The sequence below is a fragment of the Terrapene carolina genome, unplaced genomic scaffold (genome assembly GCF_002925995.2).
Source record: "Terrapene carolina triunguis isolate 2854851 unplaced genomic scaffold, T_m_triunguis-2.0 Scaffold25, whole genome shotgun sequence".
NCBI classification, from domain to species: domain Eukaryota; kingdom Metazoa; phylum Chordata; order Testudines; family Emydidae; genus Terrapene; species Terrapene triunguis.
This window is the reverse complement of record NW_020664376.1, coordinates 5,810,574-5,835,331: the sequence shown is the minus strand read 5'-3', so window position 1 is coordinate 5,835,331 and position 24,758 is coordinate 5,810,574.

The following is a 24,758-nucleotide window of genomic DNA, read 5'->3' as shown; positions in this document are numbered from 1 at the left end:
TTTGCCGTTCTTCAAGGCTTGTGATTAGGGAGCAACACATTCCTACATCCCCCCCTATTTTATTTTATATGCGGTGTTTAAACAAAGCACCTTTGCAGGGTAGTATACACAATACCACTAGATTGGGTAAACATTAAACAAAGCAGCAGAGCAAAATGCCAAAAATCAAAACTAAGACCCCATACTATAAAAGGGTCTTTATCCACTCTAAGGGTGGCTATGACTAGATATAATCCCACCAAGGAGGAAAAACGTCCTGGCGGATAGCTTAAGCATAACATTTCAGCATATCAATTTGCTATTGCATGCAAGTACTATTATCAGTAAGCTTAAAACAACACATTTCTTTCACTGTCTCACACCCCAGATGTTGCTGGGTGGTTTACAGACAGGAACAAGGCAAGTACTTAACAGACCTTGCATTTCCGGGGCAACGGCCAGGCAGAAATCAGATTGATTTAATACTTCTGCCAGGTGGACCCAAATGTCTTGTAATGTGGTGTCATTAACATACACACAGCTGTTATTAACTTGAAAAGTAAGTGTCCTGTCAGGTGTAATCCCAGGAGCACTGACTAAAAATCGACTGGGCATACCAGATAGTCTAATTTCCCAGATGTCTTGGTGAATTACCCAATCCCACATGCATCCTCCCCATGGACCCGGCAGGATTTGGTATGTGGGAGCCCACACCCCCTTTACCGGTCCATATGCTTGGAAGGAGCACTGAGAACATCTGCACTTCCACCCAGAAAGTCTCCAAGTATGTCTCCATGGCCACAGATCAGATGGTACTCCTGATGTGTCTGTAAGGGCAGTGGGCCAAGCCTAAACATGCTAGATCCCACTGCAATGCCTTCCCAGCCTGAGTGATATTCAATACCATCTCTGTCAGCAATTTCTGGGTCATTGTCTATATTTAAATGTGTTACAGGGGTAATAGTGTAATGAAGGAAATGGCAGGGGCAATGGCAACAAGGTGCCTTTGGTACTTATCATTTAAAATCCAATTAGGGAGGGCAATACATGCTGAAGGACTTATCCAAAACACAGGGCGCAGCCTGTAGAATAAACCCCAAAATCCAATCAATACCACGTTCCCAAGCATGGGTTCCACAAGTTTCTTCCTGCTAGTGTATAATTCTTTGTTTCTTCACCAGGGTCAGTTCTTAATGTCTCTTGTAGTCAGGAATCCCTGGACTTTGTAATTTCAATGAAGCAAATGTTCCTTCTTCTCTTTTCCTGAAACAGTGTGGTTTAGCATCATACAGGGGAGAGGTTACTAGCACATCACCCTGTAATGGTTTTGTGTCTTCTAGAAAAATCTAAAGGCACAGTAGGTCTGTCAGTGGACAAGGGAGAGGTTACTAGCACTTCACCTTGTCTTTTTTTTCCTTTTTCTTTCTTTTTCCTGCTGTCCAGACGGCACAGCAGAACTAGAAGGAGAAATAGGCTTATCATCAGTCAGAAAGTCCTCCCGAGGTGGAGGGGTCTTTTTGCAGTGAAAAGCATGGGTCCAGGCAGTCAGTCCTTGGCACTTCACAGCAGTGTTGGTGGCTAACAGGACTTGGAAAGAGCCTTTCCAGCATGGAGCCAAAGCAGTCTTTCGTTGATGGACTTTACATAGACTCAGTCTCCTGGTTTCAATTAATGGCAGGGGTGCTAGGATCTTTGGATAGCACTTCTTTTATCTGTGAGAAAAAAACCTAACACATTTCATTAATGCCTGGCAGTGTTTTGCAGATTTCATTGTTGCTCGGGCACATTCAAGCCCCACCCCTTGTCTTGGGGGTCAGCCAAGTTTTGGCTGTGACCTTGGATGAGCCTGCAAGCTGTATTTTCCTCTCAGTTAACTCATTCTGTGCTTTTTCCTCTTCTCCCTTTCTCGGCTTCTTTTAACCTACAAAGGAAACCTTCACTCTTCCAGTAAAATAACTTTATTACAGAGCTTTGGAGCAACAAACCGGGACAAGCACACCCACTTTTGAGGAGTGCACTCGGTACAACCTCAGGTGTCTAATTGCTTTCCTCCCTCCCCAGCCCTCTGGCTAGAAATCTGAGGTAGCCAGAAGGATCCCATGGGCAATATGGGGAGTGGGTTAACCTTCCATGTCCTTGTTTCCAAAGACTGTTGGCATGCAATTCTTAACAACAATTTTTGCCATAAAACACAAAAATAATTCCTATTGTGCCAGTAAATGCATGGTACATTGAATGCTGTTCAGCTGGCATCCGTTTTCTCTGATAATCTGAAAAACAAAAGAACAGAGGTCTACCCCTTCTGGGCAGTCAGTCATTGCTTAAAATGTTTCCTTGTATTTGTTTCATAGGCAGCCCAGATTTCAGTGGCTTCTACCTTATTAGTTAGAAGATTGCATTAATACAAATGCTTTCTGGCTTGCTTCCAGATCCAAAGCTATCCACAGCTTAAAGATTCTTACTTAAAAAGGGACACAATTGACTTTTCCAGTCTTTTGATTGCCTTTTACTATTAACTCCAGCTTTTAAACACGGGGGTATTAAAGGGGCTAGTGGACTCCTCCACATGCCCTGCCCATAGCTGGTCGTTAACCAAGTGCTGGAGAACCTCCAGCTTTTCCAGAGGAAGCGGCCACTGTGCAACCCATACAGGCTCGTCAGTGAGCCAACGGAGGGGGAGGGCCGTACGCCTAATCATCGATATGGATGGTGGCAATTAACTGCGTTAATAAATCACGGCCCCACAGATTGAGATGTAGCCCCCTCCATCATCCGCCCACGGACTCGGGCCGCGGTGGTGAGAGCGCCGAATCCTAACCACTAGACCACCAGGGATAAGCTGCCCGGGGCGTGCCCTCCGCCTGCTGGGGGATGCTCGAAAACTGCCCTGTGCCATATAACTGCTCCGCGAGATAGGCCCCCCCACCTTGTGCTGCTGCTGCAAGCGCCTCTCGCTGGTACTCGCTATCCCACACAACGTATTGCGCGGGAGACAGCACTATGCGACACATGTCTTTCCAATCTTGGGGGAGCAAGGAGTAACTGTTTGACACACCTTCCATGATCCCCTGGAGCTCGTGCAGAACCGAGTAGGGGAGAGCCTCCCAGTCCACTATCTGCCCCCCGTTTCCATTATCCCGCCTAGAGACGGGAAACGCCTCGAGCCCACAGCTGGATTCCGCGCCGGTCAAGGGACCGGCCTGGCGCGCTCGCTGCACCGCCGCGGCGTCAGCGCCCCCCCCGCCCGACCGGTAGGCAGGGGGGTGCCGCCATGGACGGCGGCGCAGGGAGGGTCAGCTGCGGGCTGGAGGGGGGTGGCCCATCACCTGGGGGCAAAAGGGGGACCGGCTTGGGGCTGTCGGGGCCGACCCCCTCCAGCGCCTCCTTACAACGCTGCCAGAGCAGCAGGTGCTGAACTGGGGCACGGGGTTCACTATACAAGGCGATCCCAATCCGTATCCAATCAAAAAGCTGTAAAGACCCGCAGTCTGGATACCAGGGGCACTGGTGATCTATTTCCCTTAGAAGGTCCTCAATATGAGCGACCGGGACAGCGACACATGATCGCTGTCGTATAATCTTTTGTAACTCTCTTGCGTGCTCCTTCTGGGCACTGGAAAGTCTCCCCCCCATATTCACGAATAAGGGGCGGCAAACAGCCGCGGGCGCGCTCGGCGTATCCAGCCGGTGAGTAGAGGGGTATCACGTCGGGGTCACCAGCTGTGGTGACGACGCAGGAAAGGAAACAGAACACCAGGTTTGTTGGTAGCCAGTGAGCTTTACAAGCCTCTTGCAAAAAGCCTCCCAGGAAAACTTTTCCTGGGGTTTTTATTCTTCTCCTTACTTTGTTTACAACTTATCTGAGTGGTTACATTCTTGCCCATTCAGAAGGCAGGCAGTATACATGAGCATGAAATTACAAACCCATCTCTTGAGCGCGTGAACACCAGCTGCAAAAATGATGTCAGGTTAGCCAATAAGTTTTCCAAACATAGACCCAGAACAAGGTCACTCCTGCCTCATTGCCAAGGGAACAGTTTGCCGTTCTTCAAGGCTTGTGATTAGGGAGCAACACATTCCTACAGAGGTTACCTCTCTGGGGGAGGGAACTCCAGTCATTAGGAAAAGGCAGGTGTTAGTAATGGGAGATTCGATCATTAGAAACATAGATAGCTGGGTTTGTGGTGACCGGGAGAACCGTATGGTGACTTACCTCCCTGGTGCAAAGGTTGCGGATCTCTCGAGGCTTATGTGTAGTGCTGGGGAGGAGTCGGTGGTCATGGTACATGTAGGTACGAATGACATAGGGAAGGGTAGGAGAGATGTCCTGGAGGCCAAATTTAGGCTGCTAGGAAAGAGATAGAAATCCAGGACCTCTAAGGTGGCATTCTCAGAAATGCTCCCAGTTCCATGCACAGGGCCAGGTCGGCAGGCAGAGCTTCAGAGTCTCAATGCATGGATGAGATGATGGTGTAGGGAGGAGGGGTTTAGATTTATTAGGAACTGGGGAAACTTTTGAGATGGGGGAGCCTATACAGGAAGGATGGGCTCCACCTAAACCAAAGTGGAACCAGACTGCTGGCACTAAACATTAAAAAGGTTGCAGAGCAGTTTTTAAACTATGAGATGGGGGAAAGCCGATTGCTGCAGAGGAGCACGTGGATTGGACAGAGACTTCTCTTGGAGGAAAGTCTATTGATAGAGATTCTCTAGGTTTTAGTCAGGAGCAGAGGATGGAAGAGGATAAAGTATGGGCCAGATCGGACGAGAAACATTCACATAAAAAAGAATCTGACATATCAGAAAAGGGCAGACAAATAAACAGTGATAAGTTTTTAAAGTGCTTGTACACAAATGCTAGAAGTCTAAGTAATAAGATGGGTGAACTAGAGTGCCTTGTGTTAAAGGAGGATATTGATATAATAGGCATCACAAAAACCTGATGGAGTGAGGACAATCAATGGAACACAATCATTCCAGGGTACAAAATATATCAGAAGGACAGAACAGGTCGTGGGGGGGAGGGGGAGTGGACTATATGTGAAAGAAAATGTAGAATCAAATGAAGTAAACATCTTAAATGAATCCACATGTTCCATAGAATCTCTATGGATAGTAATTCCATGCTCTAATAAGAATATAACAGTAGGGATCTGTTATCGACCACCTGACCAGGACAGTGATAGTGACAATCAAATGCTAAGGGAGATTAGAGAGGCTATCAAAATAAAGAACTCAAAAATAGTGGGGATTTCAATTATCCCCATATTGACTGGGTACATGTCACCTCAGGATGAAATGCAGAGACAAAATTTTTCGATACTTTAAATGACTGCTTCTTGGAGCAGCTGGTACAGGAACCCACAAGGGGAGAGGCAATAGTCGATTTAGTCCTGAGTGGAGCGCAAGATCTGGTCCAAGAGGTAACTATAACAGGACCGCTTGGAAATAGTGACCATAATATAATAACATTTAACAGTCCTGTGGTGGGAAGAACACCTCAGCAGCCCAACACTGTGGCATTTAATTTCAGAAAGGGGAACTATGCAAAAATGAGGAGGTTAGTTAAACAGAAATTAAAAGGTACAGTGACTAGAGTGAAATCCCTGCAAGCTGCATGGACACTTTTTAAAGAGACCATAATAGAGGCTTAACTTAAATGTATTCCCCAAATTAAAAAAACATAGTAACAGAACTAAAAAAAGAGCCACCGTGGCTTAACAACCATGTAAAAGAAGCAGTGAGAGATAAAAAGGCATCTTTTAAAAAGTGGAATTCAAATCCTAGTGAGGTAAATAGAAAGGAGCATAAACACTGCCAAATTAAGTGTAAAAATTTAATAAGAAAAGCCAAAAAGGAGTTTGAAGAACAGCTAGCCAAAAACTCAAAAGGTAATAACAAAATGTTTTTTAAGTACATCAGAAGCAGGAAGCCTGCTAAACAACCAGTGAGGCCCCTGGATGATTGAGATACAAAAGGAGCACTTAAAGACGATAAAGTCATTGCGGAGAAACTAAATGAATTCTTTGCTTCAGTCTTCACAGCTGAGGATGTGGGGGGGGAGGGGGAGTGGCACTATATGTGAAAGAAAATGTAGAATCAAATGAAGTAAACATCAGATGGCTTTCACCCAAGATTTCTGAAAGAATTCAAATGTGAAATTGCGGCACTATTAACTATGGTTTGTAACCTGTCCTTTAAATCAGCTTCTGTACCCAATGACTGGAAGATAGCTAATGTAATGCCAATATTTAAAAAGGGCTCTAGAGATGATCCCGGCAATTACAGACCGGTAAGTCTAACGTCAGTACCGGGAAAATTAGTTGAAACAATAGTAAAGAATAAAATTGTCAGACACATAGAAGAACATAAATTGTTGGGCAAAAGTCAACATAGTTTCTGTAAATGGAAATCATATCTCACTAATCTATTAGAGTTCTCTGAAGGGGTTAACAAACATGTGGGCAAGCGGGATCCAGTGGACATAGTGTACTTAGATTTCCAGAAAGCCTTTGACAAGGTCCCTCACCAAAGGCTCTTACTTAAATTAAGTTGTCACAGGATAAGAGGGAAGATCCTTTCATGAACTGAGATCTGGTCAAAAGACAGGGAACAAAGGGTAGGAATAAATGGTAAATTTTCAGAATGGAGAGGGGTAACTAGTGGTGTTCCCCAAGGGTCAGTCCTAGGACCAATCCTATTCAACTTATTCATAAATGATCTGGAGAAAGGGGTAAACAGTGAGGTGGCAAAGTTTGCAGATGATACTAAACTGCTCAAGATAGTTAAGACCAAAGCAGACTGTGAAGAATTTCAAAAAGATCTCACAAAACTAAGTGAGCAACAAAATGGCAAATGAAATTTAATGTGGATAAATGTAAAGTAATGCACATTGGAAAAAATAACCCCAACTATACATACAATATGATGGGGGCTAATTTAGCTACAACTAATCAGGAAAGAGATCTTGGAGTCATCGTGGATAGTTCTCTGAAGATGTTCACGCAGTGTGCAGCGGCAGTCAAAAAAGCAAATAGGATGTTAGGAATCATTAAAAAAGCAATAGAGAATAAGACGGAGAATATCTTATTGCCCTTATATAAATCCATGGTACGTCCACATCTTGAATACTGTATACAGATGTGGTCTCCTCATCTCAAAAAAGATATACTGGCACTAGAAAAGGTTCAGAGAAGGGCAACTAAAATGATTAGGGGTTTGGAATGGGTCCCATATGAGGAGAGATTAAAGAGGCTAGGACTTTTCAGCTTGGAAAAGAGGAGACTAAGGGGGAACATGATAGAGGTATATAAAATCATGAGTGGTGTGGAGAAAGTGAATAAGGAAAAGTTATTTACTTGTTCCCATAATATAAGAACTAGGGGCCACCAAATGAAATTAATGGGCAGCAGGTTAAAAACAAATACAAGGAAGTTCTTCTTCACACAGCGCAGAGTCAACCTGTGGAGCTCCTTGCCTGAGAAGGTTGTGAAGGCTAGGACTACAACAGGGTTTAAAAGAGAACTAGATAAATTCATGGAGGTTAAGTCCATTAATGGCTATTAGCCAGGATGGGTAAGGAATGGTGTCCCTTGCCTCTGTTTGTCAGAGGATGGAGATGGATGGCAGGAGAGAGATCACTTGATCATTACCTGTTAGGTTCACTCCGTCTGGGGCACCTGGCATTGGCCACTGTCGGTAGACAGGATACTGGGCTGGATGGACCTTTGGTCTGACCAAGTATGGCCATTCTTATGTTCTTATGACTAGAATGTTGGCAACCCTACTAAGGGCCATTGGTCATTAGGAGCTAATGGGCCTAGGACTTACCAAAAATACTACAAGCGTCAACTACACTATAGAAACTGTGTAGTGTGGCTGATATACTGCAGAATGGAGTATTGCTGGTGGGGCTAGAGCTACAATACTCCTGGCCCTACATCACTGCAGGCAGCAGAAATATAGGTTTATATGAGGCTGAGTATAGGGCTCCCTGCACTCTCCCTGCAGCTTCCAGCTCAGAATCCCTGAAGCACATGGCCTACAAGCAGCAGTGGGAAATGATGCAGAGCAGGGACTACAGGCTTCCATGAAGCTAGTTTAGATTAGCCATACAGATTGGAACATAGGGCTTCCCGCTCCCATGATCCTTCCCTGCTTCCTGTGCTCCTCCTTCTCCAATCCAGCATCAAGAGGGAGTTTCTGGGCTAGGGAATAAGGAAGTACTGAGGTGTGTGTGTGTGCGCGCGCGCAGGAGAAGTGTTCTGAGCCTGGCTTTGCCAGGTGAGAATGGTTCTGAACAGTGGAGAAGCTGGGTATAAAGAAGAGGAACTGCTGAACCTGGGGAAATAGGGCTGTGTGTGTGTGTGTGTGTGTGTGTGTGACCAAGTGAGGGTGTGGTTGGAGGGAGCTGAGTTGGGATTGGGATAAAATGGGCTGGCATAGCTGAGTGCAGGGAAGGAATGAAGTCCCTGAATAACATCATAGATGACTCTGTATGGTAGAGTAAGAGTGAGATTGGAGGAGGAGAGGATGGGACTAGAAGAGAACACAAGGGGATAAATACTGTTATCTATGGCCCTGCCCTTTACTGGAAAATGTTTGCATTTTTCCTTCTGAAAGGAGATGGTTGGGAGAAGGAAGAAGGCACTTCCCATTTTCCACTCAGCTTCCCTTATCCCCAAGCAAAATGCTTCCATTTAACAATTCTCAACCACAATATCTCAGTTTTTAACTGTGAGACTGACCTGCCTTTAAGGGAAGGGGGAAAAGATGCTTGCATCCTGCAAACTCCACTACCTATTTTGGGCTTGTGCCCCTAGGGCTGGTCAAAAATCTTCATTTACAACTGTTTGTTGAAAGAAAATGGCTTTTTGATTTAACAGAATTTTTCATAGATGTCTGTGTTGTGTTCTGTGGAAAATTTTGAGTTTTCATTAAAAAGCCAAACACCTGGAAACCAAAAAGTTTTCTGTTTCTATGTGAAAACTGAAACACATTTGAAAATGCTGTCCCTGTGCCTCAGTAAAGTTATAGTTCAGCTACCTTATGCCCTTGTTAGTCTCTTTGGGCCAGAATCCTAAAACAGACTATATCCCCCATGAGTCACTGCAGCCAGGGACTCCCATGATGCACTGTGGTGGCTCACCAAGAGGGGAGATCATGGTGCATCATGGGAGAAGTAATCAGGAAGCCAGCCCATAGAGGAGACTGGGGGAATGAAACACTCTGAGTCACCACAGCAGCACTTCCAAATACAAATTTTGGGGTCTTCAGCTGAAAATTGTTCCCCCCTCCCCCCGAAAATGAATGGAAAATATCATTGAAAACAAATGTATATCTGTCATAATTTTCCACAGGAAACAAAAACACTTTTTTTCCAACCAGCTGTACTCGCCACTACTGTTTTCCTTTCATTTCAAAGGAAAATAATGTCCTTACTTGCAATGGAAGGAAGCAAAAGCAGGAATGGGAATTTACCTTGGATAGAGCAGGAACCAAAGTCTAAGAATTGTTTGAGTATCTGCCAGGGAGGATGTGCCTGATCAGTTAATTGATTCATCTGGCTTCTGTGGGGCTCAGTATTGTGAAGAAGCCTTAACAGAAGAGTGAACTGGTTTCATGGTGATGCCTTGAACGGAGCCAGTTAAAATTCCAAAGCATAGTTGTGAAGATCAGCACAAAATCTTAATAAATCCTAGTTTTAAATAGACCGATTGAATGTAGACTATTTTTAAGTCAAGTCACTGAAATACATCCTTGAAGGGAAGACAGTCACTAACTTCTTGCAAGGAACAATTAGGGAAACACCTATCCTGGAGCAGTCACTTAAGGCAATCCCTCTAGGAAATTTCACCTCGAGACAGGCACTGGCCACCAGTGATACAGGGAAAACCAGCAGACCGCAAAAAGTAGCAAAAATAGGGGACTATATACTAAGGACTACCTTAACTTTTAAACACCTTTATGGGTATATTGGTTCATGCATCAGTATAAAAAAGCATACTTAGCCTGCAGTATTCATAGACGATAGTTGAATGCTAGCTTCCTGGTGCTTATAAGCCTACAAGCACCTCCAAACGGGTGCTCAGCACATGAGTGAGTGAATTATTTTTAGTGATGGACCTGAATCTCCAGTCTGGACTTTCCCAATGTGATTTCACCCAATTGCTAAATATGTTCCTGGGAAAAATCTGGTAGTAGCAATCTGTAGCCTTTTATCATTGAAGTGTGTTATTGTGAAAAAGGTAAAAGAAATGATTCCAACAGCTCCTGTTTTCAAGTACCCCGATATAACGCTGTCCTCGGGAGCCAAAAAATCTTACCGCATTATAGGTGAAACCGTATTATATTGAACTTGCTTTGATCCGCCGGAGCGTGCAGCCCCGCCCCCCTGGAGCACTGCTTTACCGCGTTATATCAGAATTCATGTTATATCGGGGTAGAGGTGTACAATGATGTGAACAAACCCACAATGGTCAATGCAGATACAAGCAGCTATGATCTGGGTGGTGTATAGTTGCAACAACAAGGCTCTGAGTAGAAGCCAGTTTCATTTTGTTCTCAGACCCTCACAGAAGAAATAAAACAATGATATGCACAGATTGAAAAAGGAGTGACTGGCAAGTAAATGGGCATGTGAGAACTTTTACAGATATCCATGTAGATTAGATTCATCTACACTGGTAACAGAGCATAAACCACTTGTAACAGTCATCTATGGAAAAGACCTGGATCAAACTGAGATGCCAACCATGTTTTTATCTGGACATTTTGTGTGCAGAAGAAAGATTCAGTAGTACTATTCCATAGCAGAACTGATAAAGGAAAGCAGCAGAGAGTCCTGTGGCACCTTTAAGACTAACAGATGTATTGGATGCAAGCGTCTGACGAAGTGGGTATTCACCCACAAAAGCTTATGCTCCAATACATCTGTTAGTCTTAAAGGTGCCACAGGACTCTCTGTTGCTTTTTATAGATCCAGACTAACACGGCTACCCCTCTGATACCTGATAAAGGAAAGATAGCTTTGAATTACATAACTATAATACTGCCAGAGATTGTCTAGAAACATCATAAGCCACAAAAAATGGAGTATATGAAGCTAGAGATAGCACCACAAGCCCAGGATGACTCGAAACTCTTGTTTTGATTAAGGTGTCTTTTTTCCCCACATGAATCTGTTTTTAAAAACAAAATAAAAAAATCAACACCACTGTGTGATGTCACGTGCCATGCATGACGGAGTTTGAACATCATTAGGTCTACTAAAATACAAGACTTTTTTTTCTTTTTCTTTCTTTCTTTCTTTCTTTCTTTCTTTCTTTCTTTCTTTCTTTTTGGTAGCAGCATGCAGAAGAATAATTTCTGTATAAGGTAGGACTGTGTTTTCATTAAAGCAACTGTATCCCAGCAACCACAAACCACAATGTTAGCCAAGTAACTGCTGCAAGACTTTGGGATCTGTTTTGTAATGAACCCCTATCCCATAGGGTCCTTGATCTTACAGTTCGTAGCAAAGTGCAGGCTTGGAAAGATGAGATTTTGATCAGTAAATGTCAATGTCAATGTGCGTACTCAAAAAATATTTCCACTGATGATGACAAAAATTTACAGAGAGGCAAAGTAAGAAAAAAGCTCTTTGAGAACTATAGTTTGATTTAAGGATATTTACTCTGTATATTTTTGACATGTGATGTTGACAATTTGTGTTTTAATGGTTATAAAGCTTTAACTTTTTGAATCCCAATGTCTACTGTCATGAAATAATTGACAGACCCCACCACCCCCAATTTCCTGCAACTGTGGAAATTTAAATAGAAAAAAATAAAAAATCCTTAAAACCTATGATTTTACACCACTGTGAATTTAAATTGATTAAAAATAAAAAAGCTTAAAAATAAACATAAATATTATTATCCGTCAATATTATAAAAAAAAATGAATTTCTGCCAAGCCTAATTACATGTAAACAGGAAATTCAGTATGAATCTCTAATGAAGTCCTTTGGATACTGGAGCTATATGGTATTAGAACAGCCACCTAGGAAAGCAAAGATGTTGAAACATAAGCAATGAAGAAAAGTGAGTGGAATACAATCTACTCCTTTCCCATCTCTCCCCCATTTGGGGGTCTTTTTGAAAATTTACACAAGCTTAGGTTTTTGGAACTATTCCCTACCATTATATTCTTATATTTTCTCCAGCTAAAACTTGTTAGTTTTGACTAGTGCTTCAACAGCATCTGAGCAGATGTTTCTGGTTTGACACTGAGCCTGTAGGCTCAAAGCTGATTCAATAACATTTCTTCACTATAGGAAGGCAGCTAGTAAGTGTCTATTACAGCACTTATATGCATCCCCCTTGTAACAGTAATTCCATATATTAAGTTTCAAAATTTAATAGCCATTCACTATGGAATGTGTTGTGCAAATTAGATCTTGATTTTTTTTCTGGCCACCATGAACGTTTTATTGGTACCATTTTATCTGGCTGAGTGATCACAAAATTCTACATAAAATGTAAACGAATTGCCTTTTGTTTTAAATAAAATTAATGAAAGCTCTGCAACAATAACCTATCAAAAGTCCTATTGTTTTGTTTAACAGCAATGAAACCTAACAAATTGATCGAATTATCTAGAAACATCCTTTCCAAAAATGCCTGAAAGAGTCTTATTGCTCTTTATAATGTTATACCAGCAGTTCATTCATCAATTAGCATATTCCTAGGTTTATGACAGAGCCATAAAAAAAAATTACTGTGGGCCAAAAGTGCTGAATGGCTCAGGGGTTTGCAATAAGATCTAGATCTCTTTTTGCCTATATTCCCCGCTCAAAATCCATCTAGGTTCAGAGTAGAGGCAAACCAACACACCATTCCTGCAAATACTTAGGCACATGCTTGATTTACACACGAGTGACACCTTTGTTAAAATGCCAGAATCTAATTCAAACAATCCCAAATTTAGGGAATTGAAATCTAGATCTGAATCTGAAAATTTCCCAGATGTGGTTTGTTAAGGAGAGAGTTTGAATGATTAATTTTTATCTGAACCCAGCTATATATCCGGGGGGTTGGTTTGGGTACATCTCTGGCCAAAGGATTGAAGATTGGTGCCCTCTTATGGCTCAGTCGTGCATGTGAAACATATTGTAATTAGTCCCATTTCTTATGAATAAAGGCTTGGTTCTTCACTGCCCTGCTCACAGTTATTTACACCAGGGCAAAATGATTACAAAGTGGGCATAAAATGCTACCAGATCAGAACGACGTGCTCTGGTGTAAATGACCACACAAGTCAATGGAGAACCAGGCCCTGTCTATCTATGTCAGGATTAGCACAGCTTGGCAGAGGGGCCAAGGTCTGAAAGGGCAGGGAGGGTGATCTATCAGGTGTTAGGTGACCTTTTTAAAGCAGTTGATTCCAAAGCTCTAAAGCTGATGCTATGTGGACACAGTTGTTGTTTTGTTACAAAGGGCCTAATCCAAAGTCCATAGTGAATTACATAAATGTCAGGTGTGCTTTGAATTAAAGTCTTAATCTAAACAGACTTTTGTGAAGATTTGTAAAGAAACCATACAGGAACACTCATTAGAGATGCATGGCATTCCTACTTCCACATCTCCGAGCTGAGATTTCTGTAGCAGATTAACTAAATTTCCAAATACTTAAGACAAAATGGAAATTTATAGAGTGTTGCTTTTAGAGGAAACAAGTTAACTGAATCCATGTAAAACTGAACAAATAGTAGGAGTTGTACCCAGTCTTCAGTTTTATTCCTAATCAAGGTCCCAATACTGTCATGTGAACAAGACTCCCACACCTGTGCAGGCCCCCACTGAAATTAATGACACAAGGGGACAAGTTTCAGGATCTGGGTGTTAGCCTTTAATATAAATGTGTAGTGTACTCCAAAAATCTGGTGGAAGTTACCTGGCCAGCAGTTTAATTGGCTTCTTTCTTTTGGTTTTGTTGTGGCATAAAACAAATTCTTGAGCCTTGGCATGAAAAGAGCTAGAGTACTATGGGGCAAAATTCCACCCTGTGCTGTGCAGGTATACAGGGGATAGGTGTGTGATGGGTCACAGATTAGGGTTTATATCCACACCAGACTGAGCATTATAAGGGACCTAACAGCTATCACACCCACTGGCATGCCAAATCCACTTGGGGAACTTGTACAGGCCTTTGGAAGGCTGGCACAATGTGCCCTCATGCTTCTCTTTCTTTAAAGTCCCATCATTCGTCCCTCTTTTACTCGCCTGGCCACTCTGAGCCATTCTTTCCTGAACTAGCAGGATGGCTCTTAGAACCGGCACACAACTGGCTTAGTTTTGTTTCTCCTCCTTTGGGGCTCCAGGCAATTTTGCTAAGGACTAAGAGCTAGATTTTTAAAGGTATATAGGTGTCTAATGATGCAGATAGGCTCCTAAAGGGATTTTCGTAAAAGCACCTAAGCAGGTTTAAAATCCCATTAGATGCCTATCTGCATATCTAAGTGCCAAAATACCTTTACAAATCTGGCCCCATGTGTCTGCATCGGTATGCTTGCCCATCCTTGTAATAGTATATTCTGCTGCATTAAAAAACAAATGCAAAAGTTCAAAACAATCTAACTGATTAAAATGGTACACCTCAATTCTACGTTGAATGCCACTCAGAGACATACCTGTGTGACCTAATTCATGCTGAACTGCAATTGAGATGGCCCATTTTGTAATCCATTCATGGTACACCCAATTGGGCCTGAGCTTTTTGGTTTCCCTTTGCTTTATCATTCCCATATCTTTGAACTTTACATTCTTCTTTATACTACCATATTTAAAGATTGATGGCCTGTGTGACAGATGTGAGACCTGGAAAGTGTGCAGAATTCAAAATACTATTGCATTAAAATGTGCCATACAGACCTGGTCTTTGTGATAATAAGTGTTAAATGTGTTTTCGGGCCCTTGGCGTACTGAGGTGGTTTCTTGGGGAATCCCGGGGAGGAGGGTAATGCAAATTTCCCATCACTGGTTATGCAAAAACACAAGCTCTGAAGCAGTTGCCCTGAAGAGAGGGCTATTGACTGGTGATTGATCTTTGGCCTCCTGTAATAGATAAAGGCCCAAACTGTATAAGGAAATAGGTGAACTATCCCAAGGTTGTTCTTTATCTGAATCCTGACATAAACTTGTAACCAAGAGAGAAAACCCCATTGAAGCGTTTGAAAGATGTACACACACCTGAGCCCTATATTGGAATGGGGGTGAACTCAGGTAAGCTTTTAGCATGTGTGTAGGTGCATTTAATGTTTTTATGTGTTTTCCTCTGTAATGCTTTTGCCCTAAGAATAAATTTATTTTCCCCGTGAAGGCTATTTGGATGTACACTGGGGTAGCCACTGGAGAAAGAGAAAATCACAGATTCTGGACCCTGGTCACACTTGTTGAGGAAATCACAGTGAAGTGCAGAAGAACAACTGCAAGTCTAAGCGCCTGGTCTGGAGAGAGAGAGAGAGAGACAGGTCTCTGCTCAAGAGAAGTGCCAGTTAGGAAACCTGAAATAGTGAGAGGGTGCCCACCAGAGGGGCATGTGTGTCAAACGAGACATTAACATTTAACTTGGAATCATGACCCTAGGCACCTGTAGCTCCCATAGACTTCAGTCTTCCAATGCTGAAGTGGGTAGCAGTAGAGAAGCAGAGGTGCAGACTGGATATTCCTAATCCAATATCAACACGCAGTCAGATCAAGGATTTATGTGAATTACATGTGCCGATCCCCTTATCTCTAGATAAATCAACAATAACTATTTTAACAACACATAACATTCCTGACCTTCAGAATTACATGCCTATAAAGGCCAGTGCTTTATTTGTATCTCTTCATTTAATTGTTCTTACAATGTGCTTTATAAGTATATATGTATTTAAAGTCCACAGAGGGCCACTACATCTTTTTATAAGGAGGTTAGGATTGTGTCTTCAGGCAAATCTGTTTTGAATTTGTAGTTTTTCCTTATTTAATACATTATCACTTATAGGGTGAAAAAACAACATATAAATAAGTCATCCATTAAATTCCACATGTTGGTGTCATAACTCTGAGGCTTTCCCAGTAATCGCATCGGAGGAGTTCACAGCTGAGACTTGGGATTCTATTCAGCACAGATGTCTATGACATCACTGTTCTTTGGAAATACAAACTAACTATATTATTGCAGGATTAACCTGGTATATGTTTGTTTAACATGTGCCCTGAGAGCAAAGTAATAATTGCATGTGTTCTTTGAAAAAAAGAACAAGTTGGTAGAGTTCAACTAACATAAATTTGATTGTCAGATGTGATCCTGAAACCACCAAATAAAATTAATACAATTACACTAATTTGACCTCTATAGTGCAAAAAGCCACATCAGCTTGATTTCAGTCTCCAAGAAAAAGGTTTCATTTATATAAATAACAGTCCTCTATGATTACTGTATCCTGCAATGTTATTCTGTAATGGGAATCCAAAATAAGCATTAGCACAGAGCGGGATTTGTATTGTTGACCTTAATGCTGCTCCCGCTGAGGGCAATGGTAAAACTCCTGTCGATTTCAATGGGAAACAGAGGGAGGCCAATGCTGAGTATTTTGAAAATCCCACCCACAATGTTTAAAATAAAAATCTGACCATTAGAGAGACAATGTCAGTAAGAATCAGAAGCCCATATCAATACAAGCAAATATGAGCATCTGATTTGCAAATTCAGGAGTAGCAATTTTATTTTATTTTTTATTTATTTTGCAAAAGGTAAGTCTTTTTCCTTCATTATTGCATTTATGATACTATATATGAATATGATTAATGATTAATTTAAAACATTCATAGTTGTCATCCATAATGCTCCATGAGCTGAGATCTTCCCACTGTATGTATTCTGTGTAAGGAGCTGTTCCCTCCATATTATCTGAAAAATTGTTATTCTTTGCAGTGAAAATTCAAATGTCATTACAAAAATCAAAACTCTTGTTTAAAGTATCCTGTGTTGACTTTGCATAATGAAGTCACAGCTGCTTATATGTCATCATTTCCTGATTTAACAACAAAAACAGATCCAATGTTCCCTGGTAATAAAATAACTTAGGAAGCATTCTTAAACTCTTCTTTCCACATACCCCTCCATTATTACCTGAACAAATGTTCATTTTATTTTGGGACCAGCCATATTTCTTACCACGCCCTGTGATCACATTTATATTGAATCCCTTCTTATCTCTGCAATGTCTGTTCTACCTTAAGTGTGACAGTCTTCTTACCCACAAACTGTCAATGCTGATAAAGAAGTAATTCATTCATATGCCATTCATATTATCCAATAAATGTTAATATGGTCACTTAAGCCCTATTTTTTTAAAGCACTTAAGCATGTATTTAAGTCTTATCAAAGTCAAGACTTATTTGAATGGCAATAGAGTAGAAGTTATTTGTAAGTTCATCAAGTTTAAATTTACTTTTATTTATATGAAAACCCTCAAAATTAAATTGCTGATAGTGAAGAACCAAAATTCTTCAGAGTCTTCAGGTTCTTCAGAGCTTGTGTTTTGAAGCTTAACTTGCAGAAGTTTGGATGTTTTAGTTAGAACATATCTATGTTAAGCAATTACTTGGGTCTTTAAAATTAGGCTTGAAATCAGGCTCTTACAATATTTCTGATACAGCACTGCCAATGTTTGAAATTTTATTACAATTCTCCTGTCATTTAGTGTCTTTTCTTAAAGCCCAAGCTCCTGGAGTCATGTGATTACATGAGAACCTCAGCTTTCTTTTAAAATAACAGGAATTGTCTAAGTCTCTTGGTTGTGGAGAACAGCTTAGCAGCCTGAACATGAACCCTTAAGGATTGAATACCAGAAGGCGGGGGGGGGGGGGGGGAAATCCAGCATTATTTTTAGAATGTTGTGACATTTTTTAAGACATTCTCATGATTTTGGGGGCACCTTCCTCATGAAATTTTTGAATGCTTGGGATTGGCTATAACGTGGTACTTCCTGTTTCTTTTCAGACTGGGAATGCCACAAGATCAGCCTCTCCTGTGCATTAATTTCATACTTCTTTCTAGTCCCAGCCTAGACCAGTATACATGCATGTGTGTGCACACAAAAGCGTAGGGAGGAAAACTTAAATGTCAAACTTCTGTTCTAGGAGGGAGTGAAGTTCCAGTTTGAGTTCTGTTTGATCCAGCTAAGAATGTTCCTCTCTAATCTACATGCAGATGACTTCAAAAATCATTTGCACAGCTAAGTAGAATACAAAAAGCAAACTAGCTTTGCTTTGTCTGACAATTGCAACTCCTACATTAAAACGGGAGCAAACCGTTTATTTTAATTAAATAACATTACAGAGATTAGCTATATCTATATATTTTAACACTATCAATGAAGTGAAGCAGCTATCTTTGTTGCTGCTACTTTTATTTCCTTAAATAAAAATGTCTTGGCATCAGCACATTCATAAATCTTCAATGTGAAATAAATTACATTCTTCGATGTTCTTCTTTCCTCAGCTAAACACAAACATATGTGAAGATACAAGGAAGGAAAACAGATTAGTCCTAAAAAGAATTTTTAACCAGCAACAAGTTATGTTGTGTAGCTAATGTCTAATTCAGGCTAATAGAATGTTTTCTAATTAAAGCACGGAATGCTTATTAGGCAAAGGAAAGATAATATTTTCACAATTGCATCTCCCTTAAATAACAATCAAATAACTATTTAATCAACTATATAGCTCCATCCAGGGTTAATGAACAAACAAATCTTTCCCATGCACGTTAATACTTTAGAGGCATTATTAGCTAAGGTTGTGTTGAGATTTTGTTTCTCAATGATGAGTACAAATGTTTGTCAAACAAAATTACTACAATTAAAATTGAAGTACAGATTTAATTTTCTATAAAGTTAGAGGTAAGTGCATTCCATAGGTCAGGGGATTGAAAAATAGAGCTGGTCAGAAAATGTTCATCAAAACAGTTTTCTGTCATAAAATGCTGTGTCAACAAAAACAATTTTTTTCACAAAATTCATATCTTTTGATAAAATTTCAATGACAACCTTGGAAAACCGGGAAATTTCAATATTTTTGGAACAAAGTTTTGATTTTCATTTTGAAATTACTTTTTGTTTAGAAATTTACTTAATTTTCTATTGAATTAACATTTAATTTACTTGATTTATATTTAAAAAACCAAAGGGTCAAAATCAACATTTCACTGGACCTGAAACATTTTAATTTTCAGAATTTCATTTAAAATATATAAATAAATATTGGCTTTGTTTCACAATTTAAGACCTTTTATTGCAGGATGGAAAATCTGTGTTACAACCAGCTCTACTGAAGAAGTAAAAAAGCATTCCTGGTTGAAATTTTAGGATGGGTGTGCAAAGGGTGTTTGTTTTTAACTTACTTGTTGTCATTGACATTTACAAACAACTTTGTTGCACTGGACACTGGTGGGATTTTTCAAAACTGCTTAGTATTGGCCTAGCTCTGCCCCCACCCCCTTTCCCCCAGTCAGAGGTAAAACTCCTATTGACTTCAGGGGGTGCAGAAGTAGGCCAAGCATGTTTGAAAATCCCATTCTTTAAAATTTCATGCACATCCTCATTTTGATTTTTACATTAAAAATAAAATTTAAAGTATTATTTATCAGCTCTGTTTATTTATGACTCAGAAATAAATGGACAAATAATTAATTATCAAATGCCTACAGCTTCAATTTTGCATGTCAGAACTCTGGATTTAATAATTTTAGCCATGGGTTCTTTTGCAAGACAAAAGAAAATGCCTACTCAGTGGAATTCAAATCTTTTCAGGAGTAGGGTCTCTCTTCCATGAGATTTAGGATACCCACAGGGCTGGAACTTTCACAAGTGGAGCATGTTCTAAAATGTGCAACAGCATAAAGATTGTACATTATCTAACTCAGTCTTCTAGGAGTTTAAGTGTTATGCACCTGTGGGAAAATTTTCAAGAGCACCTAATTGAGTTAGGCACTTCATAGCCCAAGTATCACTGAAAGTCAATGGGGCTTGGGAGCATAAGTGCATCAGTCAACTTTGAAAACAGGACTTAGGCACCTAGGTCACTTAGGTACTTAAAAAAATTATATCCCAACTGCATAAAGTTTTCTACACAAACTCCTTCCAGTTCATGAAGGCCTATCACAAAAATACTTTTACGCAGTCCCTAGCACTTTTACGCAGTCCCTAGCACTGCAGAAAGCCAATACTAATAAGAAGAATGTGTTTGCTAAATTTTATGCACTTATGAATATATGAAATAGTGTGAAAATAAATATTTGTTGATAATCATATTTTCATACTATGCTGTATGATCTTCCTCATAAAATAAAATTAGGAAATTTCCAGAATAAAGCTTAGTTGGCTCAAAATTAATGATGATATGGTAACATTACCGTTACAAAAGATTATTGTAAAACTGTGTTTAAAAGTATGAAAACGTTCAGTTAAGAAATCATAAAGATTCAAAATGTAGCATACCGACAGTTCTCAATCTACATTTGATAAAAATTTTGAGTCTCTTTGTTTTCCAAAGCTCTATCCTAAATTAAACAACACTTCACATACAGTGTAATAGATGTACTGGTGACAGAATAAGGGCTAGTTCCCCAGTGCTGCTCTGCTTGGCTCAGCTGAGGAAATGGTGGGAGAAAAGTGGCTATTGTCACTTCTCTGCTGATCCTGGGGCTGGCTGGGATATGTTTCAGTCCATTGTATAGGCTGCTAAATGGCTGCTCTAATTTACACTGGTTGAAATCTTTCCCAGACCTGAATAAGAGCTCTGCGTAGCTTGAAAGCTTGTCTCTCTCACCAGTAGAAGTTGGTCCAATGAAAGGTATTACCTCACCCAGCTTGTCTCTCTAACTAACTGAAACAGTCCACTAGGGGCTTCTCTGCTAATTGAGGACTAGTGGAATACAAAGTGCCTTAGAATCTCTTTGCTTTTATAAGAGGTCTTCGCACATCTGCCTCCCCCTTATGGTACAGTTACAGCATATCTTCACAACAGCTTGTAGCTATGCTCCAGGTAGTTGTTATAACTGGCAGACCTATTGAACCGTGTTAATCATTTTGCAAGAAAATTTCAGCAAAACTCCAAAAACAACTTATAAGCTACCATTAACTGGATTGCAAGAAGCCTCCAATATGTAGAATTCACTTTTTGAAATAATCTTTGCCTTAGCAATTTGAGGATCTGTGTAAAAATAAGAATAGAATGGTGAAACCATTACAAGAACCCCTGAAGAAAAATCCTCCAAACAAATTAAACTTTTTCAACTGCTACGTAGTACACCTCTACCTAGCTATAACGCTGTCCTCGGGAGCCAAAAAATCTTACCACGTTATAGGTGAAACCGTGTTATATCAAACTTGCTTTGATCCGCCGGAGTGCGCAGCCCCGCTCCCCCGGGGCACTGCTTTACCGCGTTATATCAGAATTTGTGTTATATTGGGTCGCGTTATATCGGGGTAGAGGTGTGTATTTGCAAATGAACCTGTCTAATTCTTCCTGGCTGGAGGCCTGCTATATGAGCATGTCTCATGTTTATATTATTATTCAGTGATTTTGGTTTTCCAGTCTACTATTTAACATTGACCTTTTCCACAATGAGTACTTCAAATCTACTGTCAATCAAAGAAATAGAGAAGCTACATATTAAAATTAAAACACTCTCTGAATAGGAAAAACAAACAGCCTTTTAAAAACAGGATTTTGGATGTCTCTCTCTCTCCTAAAGAGGTCTTAGATAAAACCAATATTAAAGGGACTTGTATGTTCTCTAATCTCCTTTAAAAGGTGCATATATAACTAGCAGATGTTTTAAATAGAAAATAAGGTCAATTATAGCACTCTAGACAGGACTACCAGTTGTAGTAGGAACTCAGCGGCAAAACTGTGCAATGGCTCATGCACCGTCCTCATCAATGGAAGGAGACTGAAGAACATAAAACTTCTGGGTCAGATTCTCTGCAGCAGAGAGAGGTAGAGAGTGGGACTGTGGCTCCCTGATTCTCTGCCTCAGCCCAGGTTAGAAAGTTTTGGGCATACATTCAAATACTGTCCACCAGCTGAGCATAGCCATAGCGCAATGTGATCAGATGGCTCCTCCTTCCTACTCACAACATTCCTTCCCCCTGACACTTCCTGCTTCTGTGCTGGGGCTGTGGTGCAAGTGATGTAGCTATGTTGACTCCACACCTACTGTGGACTCCTCCATACCAGGGCTGTGCCTAGTGGAGGTAGAGGGGTGATTAGAATCAGATTCTGTCCCATTTTCACTATAGGAGTGGCACAAGGGGATGCAGTATGCCCACAAACCTGGACCTGTGAGGAGAATAGGAAGGACTGTAAAAGTTCTAATTTCAAGGAAAGTTTAGAAAAATTAGACTGCTTGTCACCAAGAATAAAGGACATAAAGGCTCATTTGGTTGAGGTGAATAATTCTGAGGTACATCTTAGATGGAGCCTGCTAAACTATTTAGGACAGTAAAAGACTCAAAAGCAAGAGGGTCATATTAATCCTGCAGTAAATAAGGCTGTACTTATGTCCAGGCCATAAAGAATAACCTTCTTCGGCTGGATCCTCAGGTCCATTCCAGTGGCACAAAGCAGTGGCATAAAATAAAATCTAACCCATTCTATTCTACCCCATCTCTCCTGGCCCCTGGCATAGAGGGGTTAGCTGAGATAAAGGAGTGTGCCCTTACACCTTGGCAATCCACAGCTGCTAAGCTCTTCCCTGCAAGCTCCAGAATCACAGGAGAATAAAGGTGGCTTAAGGCTATCAAGTCCTGCACTAAACACAGCTCAGCTAACGAGGGGATCTGGGTCCTTAATACAGAATGTATGAAACAGAATCCCAAAGGCAGCAAGCAGTTCCAGGCATGAACCTATTTCAAAACAAAATGCAGATTACAAACATTAAACAGATAAGTGTTAGAAAGTAACATTTTGGCACAGAGCTGGCTGTGTCATTGTGACCAGACAATGGAGAATGAGGAGAACATGGAGAACAGGACAGATGGAATGAAAATGACCTTTTAGGTTTGAATCCCATAGGTTCATTTTACATGTAACTTGAACGTCAAACTAAGGAGATTTTCCATTCTCCTTGGCTTAAGCTCCGGAAAGCAAAGAGAAATTTGACTCTATTGTGTCTATTGTATGCCCAGCTGGGTTTGATTAGACTGCAATGCTATACATCTCAGTTTTGACTAGCCCCATTCAGTGTAAGGCTTCCAGTCTCACCTAACTACCGTCAATATCCCACTGATTCTTACTTTCCATAGTGCAGGCTCACTCATTTTGGTGTTAAGTCTATTGACGTCAATGGAGTTACACTGTGATGAATTTGACCCCCCGAGCAATGGTGACATCATTAGAAAGAGGGCATGGGCAACAATATGTCATTATCGCTATTCTTATTATTGTTTGATTTTGCAAAGTACACTTCCCATGCCGTGGAGCTTTACTACTGTACCACTGATGAGGCACAGTTAAGAAATGAAGATGGGCGTCTTTAGTTTTATTTTGAAATGAGAGCCAGCTAGGTTCTCTTGGAAGAACACTGGTTCCCCCAATTCTCTCCAGAAAGAGGGAGGATTTAAATTGGATAACGATATTACATTAAGAAAATAAGAAATCTAGAAACAAATCAGGAATGAAAATATAAAGGTGTAAATGAAATATGAACACGGATTGAATCATGATGAAAAAAGATCATTTTCAGTTTTTTATCTTGACACTCCATTGGTATTACCAGATATCACTGCCCCTGTCTCCCACATTCTGACCCTATATTTAGGATGCAGTTTGGTCACCTATAAGCATGATATTCTATGCAGCAGAAGTTCTAAATCTAGACAAAGACTTAAAGTATGCAGCATGTGTATGAATACATTGATTTTTTTTCAGCCAGCATTATGGAAAGCTTTTCATAATTTTTACCTACATAGCTTTTGAAGTTGTATTGTATAGCCAGTTTCAACACTATCAGATGAGATGTTATGCTCTGCTGATAGGCCTCAAAAGTGTTTAACATACTCATGGTTATTTAATTGACCTTAATAACTGATTCTTATTAATTTGCCTGATCTGGGCAAAGCTTAATTCAGTTTAAGTGAGCATCTACTTGCATGGCAGTATCGGATATAAGAATGCTAGGAGTAACATGAGGTCCTTGATGATAGAGGTATATAAAATCATGAGCGGTGTGGAGAAAGTGAATAAGGAAAAGTTATTTACTTGTTCCCATAATATAAGAACTAGGGGTCACCAAATGAAATTAATGGGCAGCAGGTTTAAAACAAATAAAAGGAAGTACTTCTTCACAAAGCACACAGTCAACCTGTGGAACTCCTTGCCTGAGGATTATAACAGGGTTTATAAGAGAACTAGATAAATTCATGGAGGTTAAGTCCATTAATGGCTATTAGCCAGGATGGGTAAGGAATGGTGTCCCTAGCCTCTGTTTGTCAGAGGGTGGAGATGGATGGCAGGAAAGAGATCACTTGATCATTACCTGTTCGGTCCACTCCGTCTGGGGCACCTGGCATTGGCCACTGTCAGAAGACAGGATACTGGGCTGGATGGACCTTTGGTCTGACCCGGTATGGCCGTTCTCATGTTCTTATGATTTGTGCGTGTGCATGTCATTACACCAGTGTTTCTCAAACTGCAGCAGGGAACCGCGGCCAGTGGGAGCCGTGATCGGCCGGACCTGCGGAC